A 15,687-nucleotide genomic window follows, 5' to 3' on the forward strand; every position below is an offset into this window, starting at 1 on the left:
CGTCCAATGGTTTTCCGAAATTCATATTTCCGAAATTGATATTTCATATTTCTATATTTCCGATTTTCCGAAATTCATATTCACCTACGAGTTGCTTGTGCGCGCACGCAGTTATTGGTGCGTCATGCTATTTTATGGGAACTTTTCCTTTGCCCATGCCCAATGCATGACTAAAAAAGCAGTCTGAATTCGAAACACAAAGATATTCTGATAATCCCCAGAGAAAACAATGCAAAAACGTCTCAATGCAAAATAGTGCTTTAATAATGATTTTCCTAGGGGGCACAGCTCGCACGCAGCACTTGGCCAATCCATCATTTGTCCGTGGCACAACAAGGATGGGTGTTGCATTGCCAAACTCAGGATGCCCAAGAGATGGCATTCTATGTCTAATATATAAAGCTTGTCGTGCGCGCCGACATATCTGCTAACAATGATGTGGACTGTGGTGCTAGTCTCACTATGTCAGTGGTATACATCAGCGGCTGTAAAAACAAGCACTAGGTTCCCTCAATTACCACCTTTTAACAACACAGTTAACCTGACGCAAGTATATAATATTTTTAAATATATTTCTCATTGAGTCTATGTCGTGCAAGTGGGTAAATGTATATTCATGTGCTACAAATTCGCCAATCTTTCCTCCTGTCTGTCAATAAGTGTCTGGGATTGTCGGTCCGTCAGGCTACTGTGTGTATATATAGAACTTCATCTGTTTGTGGTCTGCCTGTCTGTTTGTATATTCACCGCTTGGCTTGAAAATTTGCGCTCCGTATACGGGCTGTAGCGGAATACGGGACTCTCCAGTCACCGCCACACGTTTCCGCGGGCATGCCACACTTTGGTGGTGGCTCCCGCTTCGGAGAACCTTTGGAGTAGCGGCGATCGTCGTTCATGAAAGAAGCTGTAACTGGCGTAATAACGCACGGATATAAAAAAATATTGTTGCTAGAAATCACAAGAATGATGAATTTGTACTCTGTGAAATATTTGTAGGTACGATGCAGTGAGCAAATAGCAATGGAGATTTAAAAATGGATTCAATGATGACATCCTTTTTGCAGCCATTTAGCTGCCACACGCTGTTTGGGAAAGTAGCTGCACATCGTGTTGCAGCAAGAATTTTGTTTCAGAATTGTGATACGTCTATGCTCTGAAATTGAACTGTATGGCTGCTTGCTATAATAGGCGAGTTTATTCGAAAATATGCAGGATGCGTAGCTGAGCAACGGCTATATTACAAATCTGCTGTCTAAGGGCTCAAGCTGTCTCGCAGTGCAAGCTAATATGCCTAAAGAAGGCGAGAAGTACGGATTGACAATTGTATTTGCAACGAATGCTGCCCGTAGAAATTCTGAGTTTGTGTAGAAATAACTTGCTCGTAGAAAATTAGACTTGTTTTAAGTCACTACGACAGGCTTCCGCGTTTCGAGGCTGAATTTGTTGCGTAAAGCAAGGGCATGACACACCAATACCTGACGGCTACAAGGAAGTTCTCTACAAAGGACAACTCCGAAGAAATCGTCGTCAGAAAGACTTCGCCCCTCGCCGTCGTATACGTATCTTCAATGTGAACTCCGGTAAATTGGTTTAGTCCGGAAAATATTTGTAGATATTCTGTTTGGGAGATAAGGGGATACACACCAACGCTTTTGTATAAAGCACTGCTGCTGGCTTACACGAAATACAATGTGTGGGTGAATCCTAAGATTACCTGATGGCTGTGCTAGCACAGTGCGCTAACTGCCCGGCTGTGCAGATAAATTTGCATATTTTGAACAACGCTCTGGTATCATCCATAGCGTTCGGAAGTCTTTTGAAGGTGCTCAAGGAAGTGAGGTTCCAGACAACCGAAGATGACGATGATTGTAATGATGAATTTGTGATTTTCTGATTCAAACTGCGTGTTTAAGGCTTCCGAAAAGAATAGCTTTTTTCACAGATGTCGCTTTGACTTTTCCTTTCGAGTCTGGAACAGGATATCAATTTAGAACAGGCTATAAAAAGGCTATTAAGGTTACTATTTTTGGTTACAGTATACGAACTTTACTTTCTCCGGGGCACTCTTATTTTACTTGCGGGCTACTTAATAAGTGATTGAGTCGAAATCATCAATAAAATTATCGGGCAATTTTTTCCTCCTTATAAAAAGAAAAAAACGTCTTGATAATTATGTGTAAGTAATACAGAAGAATGTTACAAGGAAAAAAGGCGAATTGCCATTTACTTAACTATTTGCATTTGCAGACGGGCCATACGTTGAGGTAAAACCACTCAGGCGTATTAAGCCTGGTGCTTTCGACCTTTCTGCTATGTTTTCCTTGATCATGATTTGTGTAATCCTGGTGAGACACCGGGGACTTGAGTCGTTCTTTTTTACAAAAGGGGCGGCCGTTCAGCTTCCGTTACCCTCCTTCCGTGGATCCCATGGATATCCTCCTATCCAGCACTGAGGGAAAATTTGCAGACTTTTTTGTGGCCACTAACTTCAACGCCTTACAAAACTCCGGATAATAAGGCGCAAGAACAGCAGGAACCCCACCAGGCCTTAAAATATATGAGGTAGTCTGAAGAAGATTACTGAGGTCACTTCCTGCAACTGGTGCCGGTGAAGTCAACAGCTGTCCAGGGAATATACTGAAGCTATTTCAAGAGCATTGTTCGCGCGAAGCTTTCTCCTTGAAATACCCAGCTGGTCGACCGCTTCTGGGAGAACAAATATCTGGGTACCTTTGCTACACGGAAACGTTTAGTTGACAGTTTACTCACTATTCACAAGTGAACTCAGTGTAAAGACAATACGCTACTTGGACAATTGTCTCGAAGTCTTTCCAAAGGCCTTGAAAGAGCAATTACGGTGTCTAAGTTTTAGCAACTTTTACGGATTATTTCCATTGTTGCCTATGTTGAGCTAGTTATTATTTTATAACAATTTAATTGCAATCAAATTTCTTGGGATTTAATTTTGGGTATTAGACCAGAGCAAACACAAAACCAACAATCTAATTGACCATTGGCTGCATTTTCCAGAATGAGGTGAGAAAATTGGTTAAAAAATCCAGTCATGATAAGTAAACGCGCCTAAATAACTCTACGGTGCGCCCCTGCACATAAGATTTTAGTATTTTTTATTTTCAGCAATAGGCTGTGGTCCTCTCTGTTTCTCCTGTAATGACCACGCACTGTGTGCAACATCGACAGAACAACGGTTCCGGAGAAATCCTAAATAATACGCCATTGACGAGCCAGAGGTAATATTTAGGACCGTTCCAAATTGTACAGAAAACAATGCACAGACTGTGGGACATCTACAAACCACCGCATGCTACATGTCGCACTAAGAGAAAAAGAAATGCAGCGCTTTGTGCACTTTCGAAATACCGGAATATTCTGTAACAGCTTTTTTTCTATTTTCTACCATCAGACGTAACATCTACTGCCGTTACTAACACTCTCAGCCTGAGAGCCTTGCGAAGGGCACAAGAAATACAAACATACAACCAATGGAATTGCACATTCGGTTGCATTGATATGCAAAAGTATTTGCTACAACAAAGAAAGAAATGGTGGGCATAAAAAAAAATTGTCACTTGATGTCGCTGAGTTACAACGAACTGCCATTTTGCACAAAACCACTCGCAGGAGTTTTATACTACTGACTTTGTCAAGACGTGTCGAAAGACCTAACCAAGATTGCACACTACAGGGGCGAAGAGTTAAAAAAATACAGAAGCCACACTTTTGGGAAACACTGTTCTCCTTCCTCAGATTTAGAGAACACCAGAGACAATTACACGGCGATCGTGATTTTTGGCGTAAAAACATTTATGGTTCAGTCAGATTGTATTCAAACAAAAGAGCAGACAGTATCATGCTTTAAGGGTCTTATCACCCCGCAACGTGTGTCCACAGGTAAACAGTTCAGTGTTAGCTTTCGCTAAACGCATTTAATATTTTCGTTTGTTCAGTTGATAAACTGATTCAAGTAACGTCAGGATACAACTGATAACGTTTGTGTAGTGCAAGCGGGATAAATGTTTGTTAAAAAGAAGTACGATCCTGTTGTTGTCGCGTATGGTGGGACTATAAAAATATATACTGGGTGGCAGCGAGTTCATGAGTTATGAAGAAACTGAAACAGAAATTTATGGCTAGCCTGCCTTGCGCTCACCGCCAGTTTATGGAGGCCAGAGGCCTATAAATGACTGCTTGGTGGATCAGTGCACCAGTAGTTACTTTGGATATAACTAATGACTTTTACCTGAATATTTTCTAAATTTTATATGAGTTTTGTTATGTGATAACCGTACTATTTTTGTATATTCAAGGATCGGTAGAATACACGTAGCATACGTCAATAGTTTGGTGGATGGTGGTAACAGTCGTATGCATCTTTCAAGAAAAAATAGTTTCAGAAGGGCAGTTGCAGTGATGCTTGAGGTGTAGGCGTCGAACCTGAGCTTGGATGTAATGACCATTACTTTATACTTTTGCGGCGGTAAGTGTTCTAGCGGGAGCCGTAATTGTGTACAGCCATACATATATTATTTCGTTCTGTTACAGTCATTGATACACCCTTAGTAATGCTGAGGAATATTTGCCAGTAAGAATTTTATGGCCATTTGGTTAAAGAACTTTCTAAGTTTGATGTGGTAGTGGCTACTGGTCATTTTTCTGTACAGACTACAATCATCGTCCAATAACGTGATATTGCAGTAAATGTCAGACCTAAGGTCATTAACGTAGATCAGGAATACAACGGGTCCAAAAAGGAACCTTGGAGAATTTCGGATTTTTCTGGTTTTATTATTACCATAAACCATGTTCGGTTTGTGAGATAGTCTTTCATTCGCAAATTTCTCAGGCAATAATTGCATTAAACCATCATCGTTATCAATTCTTTTGGTGCTATTGAAGCTGCTTCAAGAGCCATTGATGCTATTTCATGTATGGCTTGTAACTTGCGGCGACATGCACCATCAAATGATTTCAATGGGTGTAGCAATATGATGCTAGTTTGGTCACAGTTTAATTGCATGATATTATACAGAACACTGCAACACTCCTCTTGGTTGTCAAAAAATTTTATTTACTTGCAAAATTCAAGCACGGGCTTAAAAATATATGCCCTAATAGCTGACATGCTGTGCAGATAAGTTGAATAGGCCTGAAGTTGGTAGGTTCACAGGAACAAATTAGGACTACATTTGCAATTTTTTCATACGTCTGGAAAATTTGATTTTGAAACCGACGTGGCATAAATGTTTACAGCATACAATACCTGCAGCACCAATCGGCCGAATTTTAAAGAATTTATTTGGGATACCTCATGGGTCACTTGTTTTTTTTTGAGCCCAAGTTGTTTAAAAGGTTTAGGATTCATTGTTGTGCAAGATTTCGAGCCAACATGCGTTAGGAATTGGGTGACGGAGTAGAGAAACAATGAGAAAAAACACAGAGAAAAAAATTCGCTGTAATTATTAGCTATGTAGTTTGTTGTGGTAGTGAGAAAGTACGAGGCTGCGAGTTAGATCTGAAAAAATGTTACCAAAACTTTTCCGTTCTGTTTGTGATGTAACTTTGTTGTGCTTTTGAGAAAGTACGAGACTGCGAGTTATATCTCCAAAAATGTTACTAAAACTCATTCGGACTGTTTGTGGTGTAACTTAGTCGGATTTCATCAAAATAAAACGTGTGTTGTTGTTTTTTGTGCTTAAATTCTTTTGACCTAAACATAATTTCAGTGACGCAGCTTGATTTTGTACCCGATTTTGATGGAATGTTGTAATCGATAAACTGGACGCTTAGCTTGTGTAACCTCTCTGATTACCCTCGGATTACGTGTCTGCTATCGTATGTTTTGCCGTAATAAAGTAAGCGATAGAATATGTTATGGTATTTGTGAACTGCATCCACAAACAATTGACATTGTTCACAGTATGAAAAGCAATTTCTGAAAAATAACTGTTCTCATGCGCAAGTTAAGACACTTCTAACGTCAAATTGGGCCTGGTTCTAATGCCATATTTGAGCAGGAGTGGGCACTTTCAAATGCCATTGTCCGATGCAAGAACGTACAAGAAGGCAGGTGGCGCCTTCTGCTGGCAGGATGCCTCCCCTGTCCTGCGCTGCTCCATCGCATTCACCCGTCTTTATTTTCTTCCCCGATTTGCCCATCATGCAGCAATCCCACAACCACATCCCACACCATTTGGGCTTGCACCAATAATCCTTTTCCCTCCATCACCTCCGACGAGCACCTGGATAGGGCCCATGGCAGCGCTGATCCGGAGGGTCGAGCCTCCCTGATGAATCGGCCGCAATTGTTGCCTCCAGGCTAACGGCAGCGGCCACCAAGTTCACCTAACAGAGCTCGGTTTTACCTTTCTCTCTCTGCTTTCCATATAGCGGGAAAAGAACATTTGTCAATCTATCTGGCTGTCACTCTTTCTGCCTGTCTCTCTGTTGGTTCGGCGAACTATTTGCCGCTTTAGCAAACGGTTGGTTGAACTTTCTGCTTTGCTGGAGCACTGCCGACAGGGCACCTAGATGTCTTAATTCAGGGGAAATTACACTTTCGGCATGACCGCGGCGAAATATAAACACGTGCCGAGAGTAGCAGAGTAGTTGTATGAAAAAAAAAACGTGTAATAACCTTTATAATGTTAGTTAAAGAACAGCTTATAGAAACTTTGACAAGGAAAGGCGAAATAAACTCGTGTTCTAAAAATGCTGTCGTATACCGCTTTACGGAGCAGAACCAAGACACGTCTAAAAGAATGAAAAGACTGGCGCCGCGCCATTGAGAAGCAACGTCTCCTTAGAATGGCGAGGTCGAGGATGACAACCAAGATGGCAGGACGCCCTCACCAGCAACGATTGGAAAGGCTGCCCGATGTTTGTGGAATTCCTGGAAGGAGCGGTTCCGCCAACCCGCGTATGCCGGCCGCTCACATAACGACTAATCAGTCGATGCTGTTCCCATCTTAGTGATGTCTGAGGGTCATTTATCCATTGAAGGATCCCAAATGGCTAACTGGTGAGAGGTCGACAAAGTTTCAAGCGAGGCTGGCATTTGCTTACTGCGGACTCAATGGTGGTGTAAGCCAAAACGTTTTGCAGCAAAGCCAACTTTAGCCACGTGATCTTCGGGTGCATCTCTCGTTCACCATCCGTAGCTGGAGCGGGGGCGCGTGCAGTGTCTCTCCTCGTCTGCATCAGAGGCACGGAAACTCGCATTTGGTGTGAAGTAATTCAGAGTTTAGAGTGGAATAGGTAGGCAATGCGTGGTTCCCTTCACGAAAGACCCGGCGGACATTGATGAGCGTAACGTTATCGATAATTGTAGAATATGATCTCGCGTAATGGATGCGTTATATTTTTTGGGTAAAGCTTGTCAGCATAACAGGGCTTTATTCTGGTTGATTGATGGTTTTGTCGCGCGGCAGCCAGCAACAAGCAATCGTCTTCTGAGGACAGTGACACTTCTGCCTAATGAGGCTGCTGCTCCGATGATGGGGGACCGGTGCCGTTCCAAGGATAAATGCAATGCGATAAATTTATGTTCTTTCCTTTTTTGTTCTGGTCCTCGCCTAAACCTAAGAGGTCGAACGATCCTTCTGCTCGATCTAAAATCCGGTTTACACGGTACTACAATTACTGCGATTGAGAAGCTGTCAGGCTCATTTGAGCACTGCCACGTACTGGCGATAGCTGTTATTAAATACAAGCAATGGGTAGAGAAACCAGTCACCGAAAGATTTCTGACTGGGCATCACGAGCAGCAGGCACTATTTTAGTACGAAATACCTTTGAGTCTTAGGCACCTTGTTGGAGACAGTGTGCGCCTTCACAGAGTGGTTAGCTCTGTTTAAATAAAAACTTCGAAGGACAGCTGATTCGGCTGCTTTTTTGGATGATGTCAATTTTGTTGAAGCTATTATAACCAAAGAACATGCATTTTTCGCCTGCACTACTTGTTTGAAAGAGTATCAAGCCTCAGTGACTTCTGGTTATTTCCCGCACACTTGGACAAAAAGGCTTTGATCGGGGGCGCAAACGCCGGACTACCACGCGAGGCTAGGTCCACAAGTTAAACCTCATGACCACCATCACCACCACGGCGCATGGTCTAAGTGGTGGAGATTGCAGTAAAGAGGATCTAAGATTGCCCACACCACCTGTGTTTTAGAGTACCAAAATTCTACCGTAGTAAAGCAAAGCCTTGATTCTCTATCTGCAGGAAGAACTGCAATATCCATGTAGACTACCCCAGGAAAGCAAGTGACCATGACCTCGCGATTGCTCGGGATGTCGCAAACAGTGACATGAACAAGCTAACTCTCCCATTGCCCATCTTATTGGAGGTGAAGCTTCATGTGCGATGTCTGCTGCTCACCGTTAAAAAATGCGACTACGCCACGAGTGGTTTGCATGCTACGGTAAGTCCAAGTATAGATTAGCGAGAACCCTAAAGTAACCACCTTATCTGGTTAATACCACTCGAATAACAAAAAAACACATGACCACACCAGGCTGCGTATTATGGAGACCCATGGTCAGCCCTGCACCACTCTCGTTGCGGTACACGTGTCATGAACTCCTTCACAGTAGATTCTAAGCACCACAAAGAGATTTCGAGAATTCGGCTTTTGGAAGTATCAGTAAGAAGCCTCCCGCAAGTGGAAGTATAAATGTTTTTTTCTTATAAGGATGGCGGACGTCAATTCCGGGCAAAGACTACCTACTTCAAAGGGACATTGTAAAATGAGTTGAAGGCCCCTGCAACCATCTAGGTAAAATAAAATCAGTCGGTCATCAGGGAAGCAACAAGGGCAACCGAGACGTAGGAGTAGGCCCCAAAATCGCAGTTGTATCCTTTAAATCTTCGTGCGCAGCACACAGGCGTTGGAAACTGCGGGCACTGAGCGATTCTTCCGTAAGTTTACTAGGATATACTCCGGACGCAAGGAGCGCTTTTTGGATAGGGACTCCACTTTGTGCAATTGCTTTTTATAGGTGACTACAAAAAATGAAGGAAGCTCACAATAATGCGTAAAACTTGAAAGTGGCGAAGCTTTACGCAGCAGTAGCGATTTTACTCTTTTTCGCTCACGGCGTTGTTTCCGCCTCGCCGCTGTACGAGGAACCAGATCTGGATATTCGTCTTCCTGTATCGCAGACGGTTCTGCGCCGCACGTGTCCTCGTGGCCCCCCTTTGTGGCACACACGTATCGCTGCGGCGGCAGCCTCCTCGCATTCTTCCGCCACGTCCTGTGCACAGGTCCCGCGCACGACTCCTTTCCCTCTTCGCCTATCTCTCCTCTGCTGCCTATTTCTGCCCGTTATCGGGCCGCTGCTCCGTGCCGGGCGATTGCAGAAGGAGCTGTGGTTTGACTTCTAGCACTCAAGGGCACAACTGATAACCACGTGATGACTTCCACGGGTAGCATTGTGTACCTCGCGCTTCAAAAAGAATCCTATGTCTGCGATTACCTCATTCCTTGTGAAGAACAACTTCGCTACCAGCAACCGGCGGCAAAAACTGAGAAACAGCCTGTCGTTCACAAGGGTTTGCAAGTTCCGAAGGGGGGTTACTATAAAATTGTGAGTGTCAATCAGACAACCGGAACTTCCCAAGGTTTCGATTAACACTAGGTTACGAATTACAGCACGCATGGTCCCCACCAAAGGTTACAATAAGTATGACGAACTTTCTTTCCACCCAGTAAGGCAGGGCGTAAAGGGACATTAAGACCAAGACTCAGCAAACCGGAGGCGTTGTCAATGGCAGCCAACTCCTTTTCTGATGAAAACCATTTCCGCAAGAGCACAGGCTTGTTCGGCGACATTGCTACACACCAGAAACTAAGAAACTTTGGAACAAGGTAACACAAAAAGGACACGAAAACTCTTGGGACTTAGAGTCACGAGTAGTGCATCATTATTGTAGGAAAAGGTAACAAGATTTGCATTTTGATGTTTTAAAACACTGCCTTTGAGTCTCTGCGAAACTGAGGGCACTTGTTGAATTCTCCACACCAGGGCAATACGTGACATGCCTACTCAGCCTCCATGCTAACCTCAAAAGTTCTCATCCGGCAAGCCTCGGGTGCGGCATGTGCGCATCTGCTACTGGCCGCCGCCTGAGGTGGTGAGGCGTCTCTGGGATTCCCCCCCATGCCTTTCATTTTTTAGTTTGTACAAATAATAACTTTATCATCACCGCTATTATCGTGGCTATCATCATTTTTTATTCTTCATCATGCGCCAGCAAATTAAACTGCACTAGGGCTAGTTTTGCAGAAACGATCGCCGAAGTGGTGGTGGCTAGCGAGCAAAATGAGTTTCGCTAGGAGGCCTGTGTACGTGTTGATGACGGCGGCTGCAAAATTCAAGAGAATTTGGTATTGCGCATCAACCTATGGGGAAACGAAGCTTTCTGATTCACAACTCCACTTAGTTGACAATGTGTTAAAAAAGTTTCGTGGTTCAAGTCATATTTTTACCGAAGTTAGAAAGATTTTCTACAATATTTTTTCTACACAATAAATTTTTTACGAGCTAAATGGCTTGCCGTGGCACGATCAATAAAAGAAGACGATTGGCCGCGCTCGCGTGCACGAGTTTGAGTGTTCCGTGACCACCACGAGAACCGGATGTCCGGGTCCTGCTTTCCCTGATTGATCCGCCATAAACTGGTGCTGTAAACCCGCCCAGACTCCCGGTTCCTTCCTTCATGAAGCACGAACGCCAAGTTCGGGGGTGCCTGTGCGCTGCCGTCCCGAAGGCGGTCGCCGCGCTTGAAGCTCTCCTCGACCATTCCGCTGGCCCCAAGCCCTGAATTCAGGCCTTTTTCACCCTCCATACTGCGAAGCAGAAAGAACTTCGCGCCCTGTACGCCAAGATCGAAGGCTCAACTCACGGACGAGGCCTTTCAAGTCGACTACACCATAGCATGGGGCTACGAGCACAGCCTTTGCCAAACTCGGGCCCGCGTGGACACCGCCCGATCGTCGCCTTCTGCTGTCGCCGGTTCCTCGAGTTCGCCTGCTGGTGAGCCTACGCAAGGTCGAATGGTGGCGAATCCACGGCTTATGCCGCCATTGCAGTCCCCCGTGTCACCCTCCCCAAGCTGCAGATCTAGGGACCGTCGCGATTGGCAAAGATTATGTGAGCAATTCGATGCCACCATGCATATGCACCAACATGGCAAAATTTCACAAACTCAAGTACATCCGCTAGTGCAAGATCGGCCCCGCTAAGACCGTCATTGAGGGAATCAGGTTTGCGGAGGATGGCTAGGAAGCTGCGGTCAAAATCGTGTAAGACCGGTTGGGCCGCAGAGGCCTATTGATGGCGGGTCATGTCGATGCCCTCCTTGCCATAAATCCAGTGAAGACCTCTGCGGACATCGAGAAGCTTCGGCGCTTGCATGATGAGATCGCCAGCAGAAGGCGCCTAAAGAAATGGGATGGACTAGGCGTGGCACCCGACCGGCATGCTGTAATTGTCTGCCGTGTCAGGCTAAAGGCGCTGCCTCATGACATTGCTGTTCTCTACCGGCAACGGATGAAAGAATCAGCGGTGAGAGAGGTGACCGGTGCTGCCAAACCCATTCAGGAGATCGTAGATTTTCTCCAAATTTAGGTTTAAACCAGCACCATTCCCCAGGCTCGACGCCCTCCAGCACCCCGGAAGACACCGCATGAGGCGTTTTTTCCACCGTCGGCCACAGCGCTACATGTGGAGTCGTCGCCGCCTCATAATCGGGAGCGTTGTCCCCTTTCTGACGGGCGAGGCTAATGGATCGCGCGATGCTCCGCGAATATGCCATCAGACGAGAAGCGATGGCGACTGCAAGCAGCAGGCATTGCTTGCGGTGCAGCAAGCAGAATCACCTTGCACGTGCCTGCCAGACTGTTAGAACGTTGTCCTGGAGCCACTGTGCGCTGGCATCTAACTTCACTGTGTGACGTGGCTCTGCCAGATTCCGTGCACTCTACCAGGTCTGTCCACTAGGCTGGTCAAGGGGGCCCGCCCGCCATGCCTAAACCTTCCCACGCGGCATGGTTGGTGGTTAGGGCCTCCACTACCATCACACGGCCCACTCCAGTTCACCTGCAGACTTGCCGCACGTGGGTGACGGGTTAGAACGGTGAGTTTCTGGTGAGGGTTGTGCTAGACACGGGCAGACAGCGGACATTCGTTAAGCGGGACGTGTCGCGTTCTCTGGGCTGGTCCGTTGAAGGCGTTGAGGACCTCAAGCTGGTAACATTCCAAAAGAGCCAGCATGCAGCAGCTCAGAAATATCCTCGCGTATCGGTTACGGTGGCAAGCAAGAACAACGGGAAGCATGTTGCCATCGACGCCCAGGAGGTCCCAAGCATCTGCACCGTTACGAGTCCACCAATCACAGAAGCCAAACTCACGGAGATCCGCCAGCGCTATTAGAAAATTCGGGGACGCCAGACTGACGAAAGCCATCTCCCAGTGTTTCCCGGGCTGAAAGCGCAGGCTGACATCGGAAACAGCACCGACGGCACCATTACCACGTGACCGCATAACGGAAACAAGCCAATTCTGTGTTGTGGGCGGCGACTTCTGCGGCCCTCTCTACTTCCTAACCATCGATCCATTCAAAGTCAAAGCATACGTCGCCGTATTCTCGTGTGGCGTAATGCGGCCTCTACACCTGGAATTGACGGCGGGGATGACAGCGTCAAGTTTCTTGCTCGCCTTCAGGCGCTTCATAGATCGCCGCTTAATACCTGTCACAGTATACTCCAATAAAGCCATCGCTTTTAAACACTGTGCGAAGTCCTTTCACTTCCTCACCGACGCCACCCTCCAGGATTTCTGCTGCGGACAGCGCATTGTTTGGAAATTCAACGTAGAGACGGCACCGTGGTGGGGCGGTTGGTGGGAACTAGTGATTCAGATCCCAAAAGAGACGCTGAGACGTACCCTTGGACGCAACTCCTTGACAGCTGAGGAACTGGCGACCACGTTGTGTGAAGTGGAGGCGGTAATCAACAGCTGGCCCTTGACATACTTGACCACGGACGCCGACGGACCTCATCCCATAAACCCGGCTCACTTCTGGCTCTTCAAGACGAACATGTACCTCCCTCAGAACCTCGGGCCATTCGAGTTATCGTCGACAAGATCCGAGCTGACATGCCGCGGCAGGGAGTGACAGAACGTCACAAAGCGCCTATGGCAAATCTGGCGGAACGAATACCTGCTGCTTCTTTGGTGCTCTCAAAAAGCGCTTTTACATCCGCCACACCGACTCGTAGTCAGAGACGTGCTTGTAGTTCATGATGAAGGATACGCCCCAACGTTTTGGAGACTCGGCCGTGTGGCCAAGTTGCTACCCGGACGCGAGGGAATGGCCCGAGCCGGTGTACTCCGCCTATCAACTGGTCAAGAATTCAGGCGGCGCATTCAACGGCTGTACTTTCATGAACCCAATCATTAGACTTCTCGGTGGGCGGGGGAGTATGCAGAAAATAAAGGGTATGATGATGGTTGGAGTTTTTTGGCGCAAGGCCAGCTGGGGCAAAGAGCGCCAAACAAAAGTATCTTAAAAAAATATTGGCTACTGAAGGCAGAACAACACTAAAATCAATTAACGGCAATGGTGATGGCTGGTGTATAGGGCCAGATTTGATTATGCGTGATAGGAAATGAGGTTTGAAAACTTTACGTCTGAATAATTCTCAAACACACGTTTCACGGAAACTATGGCATCGTCACCTTTAAACAGCGATGGATGTAGTCGGATATGTTGTCTGTTGAGTTCTCTAAAGTGTTTGTGTCGTGTTGTGTGAAGTGCCTTGCATGTGATTAGTATGTGCACCACGGATAGGACATCTCCGCACCTGCTGCACTGGGGTCTAGAAGATCCCGTCAGCAGGTACGAGTGTGTTGCATGGGTGTGCCCTATCCGCAGCCTACCCCAAGCGACTTCCGTGTGTCTGTTACGTGAGTGAGCTGTGTACCGTTCCAAGTGTGGCTTTATTACATGTAGTTTGTTGTCTGTCTGTTCATCCCAGTGTGTTTGCCATGTTCTGCGCAGGTGTTGTCTTATGTGTGGCTTCAGGTGTGTGTACGGTATCGTCGTAATGTCTACAGTGTTCCTGAGTGCAGCAGCAGCGGCCCTCTCGTGTGCCAACTCGTCCCCAGCGATCCCTGCGTGTCCTGGGACCCAGCAGAGGAGCAGCGCATGCTTTTGTGCATACACGGACATAATAGTGTTGAATACAAGATTAACTAAGTGGTTTTTGGGGGGCTTGTGCGATGCCAGTGCGCGAACAACACTCAAAGAATCTGTATAGATGATGGAATTGGGAATTTGTTTCTCATGAATGTGTCGTAAAATAAGTAAAATTCCATACGCTTCTGCTGAAAAAATTGTTGCGTGCACGCTCATGGTTCTGGCTGCATTGAAATTCGGACCATGAGCAGCGCGCGACACCATAGTGGAGGATTTAGAAGCGTCACTGTAGAATTCTGCACGTGGGTATTTAAATTGCAAAGAAAGAAAGTGCTGCAGTATTGCAGCTCGCGGTACCCAATTTTTGTCAAGTTTCATAAAAGAAAGATCAGAGGACACAGGACGAACTTTCCAAGGAGGTAAAATGTCTGAAAAGGATGATCTGTACACATCTAAAAACGAAGCGCTCAGATCCGAGGGTCGCTCTCTCACTCTAAGTGAATAGGTCAGCGGAACGGATGGGCGATTTACAAAAAGCACAGATGTTGATGTGTCGTTAAAGACAGGATAAAAGGATGGTTAATCAGCGATGAAATTTTAAAAGCATAAAGTAAGTCTATGTACGTCCGTTGGTTCTCAAGGCTCCACTTATTACACTCGGCATACAGACTCTCGACAGGGCTAGTGCGAAAAGCACCCGACGCAAGCCGTAGCCCCAACTGTAGCACTGGGTCAAGCATTCGCAACGCTGTTTTAGTCGCCGACCCCTATACCACACTGCCATAGTCTAAACGAGACCCAAGCAAAGCAGTATAGAGCCGTAGTAGGAGTTCTTTGTCGGAACCATACGATTGGTGGGAGAGAACTTAAGTAAATTCATTGTTTTTAGACATTTATGTTTAGGTTCCTTGATGTGTGGAATGCATGTGAGTTTCTGGTCAAACACAACACCTAAGAACTTGTGCTCCTTGTTCACAGGAAGCGACACGCCATTCAGAGTAATATCTGGGTCCGGATGGACCCCGCGCTTCCTGGAGTACACAACGCAGGAGCTTTTTGCAGGATTCAATTTAAACCCATTCTTGTCTGCCGAGCCGGCAAGCTTCTTGACACCAAGCTGGACTTGACGTTCGCATATTGACATATTACATGATTTAAAAGATATTTGCATGTCGTCTAGATACATAGAATAAGAGATTGTTGGTGACAGTGCCTTTCAAAGAGAGTTCATCTTTACGATAAAGAGAGTGTAACTCAACACGCCACCTTGCGGCACGCCATTTTCTTGGACGTGGACCTTTAAAAGTGCACAACCAACTCTTACTCTGAACGTTCTCTCCGACAAATAACTTACAAGGCTGTTCAACATATTACCCGAAACACCGAATGACCTGAGGTCACTAAGGATACCATAACACCAAGCGGTGTCGTAGGCCTTATCGAGGTCGAAAAACACAGTTACACAA

At 46.1% G+C, this 15,687-nt stretch overlaps 1 protein-coding gene across 1 annotated transcript in view; it reads left to right on the forward strand.

The window, feature by feature from the left end:
• The first annotated feature begins 449 nt into the window (after positions 1-449).
• The window catches only part of LOC144141422 (uncharacterized), a 98,718-nt gene continuing 83,480 nt past the window's right edge, over positions 450-15,687 (forward strand). The window contains exon 1 of the mRNA XM_077672986.1: positions 450-550. The gene's annotated coding sequence lies outside the window, so the exon portion shown is untranslated. The remainder of the gene's footprint in view (positions 551-15,687) is intronic.

The sequence above is a fragment of the Haemaphysalis longicornis genome, unplaced genomic scaffold, assembly GCF_048455015.1.
Source record: "Haemaphysalis longicornis isolate Haplotype H1 unplaced genomic scaffold, Haemaphysalis longicornis Haplotype H1 scaffold_6, whole genome shotgun sequence".
Lineage (NCBI taxonomy): Eukaryota > Metazoa > Arthropoda > Arachnida > Ixodida > Ixodidae > Haemaphysalis > Haemaphysalis longicornis.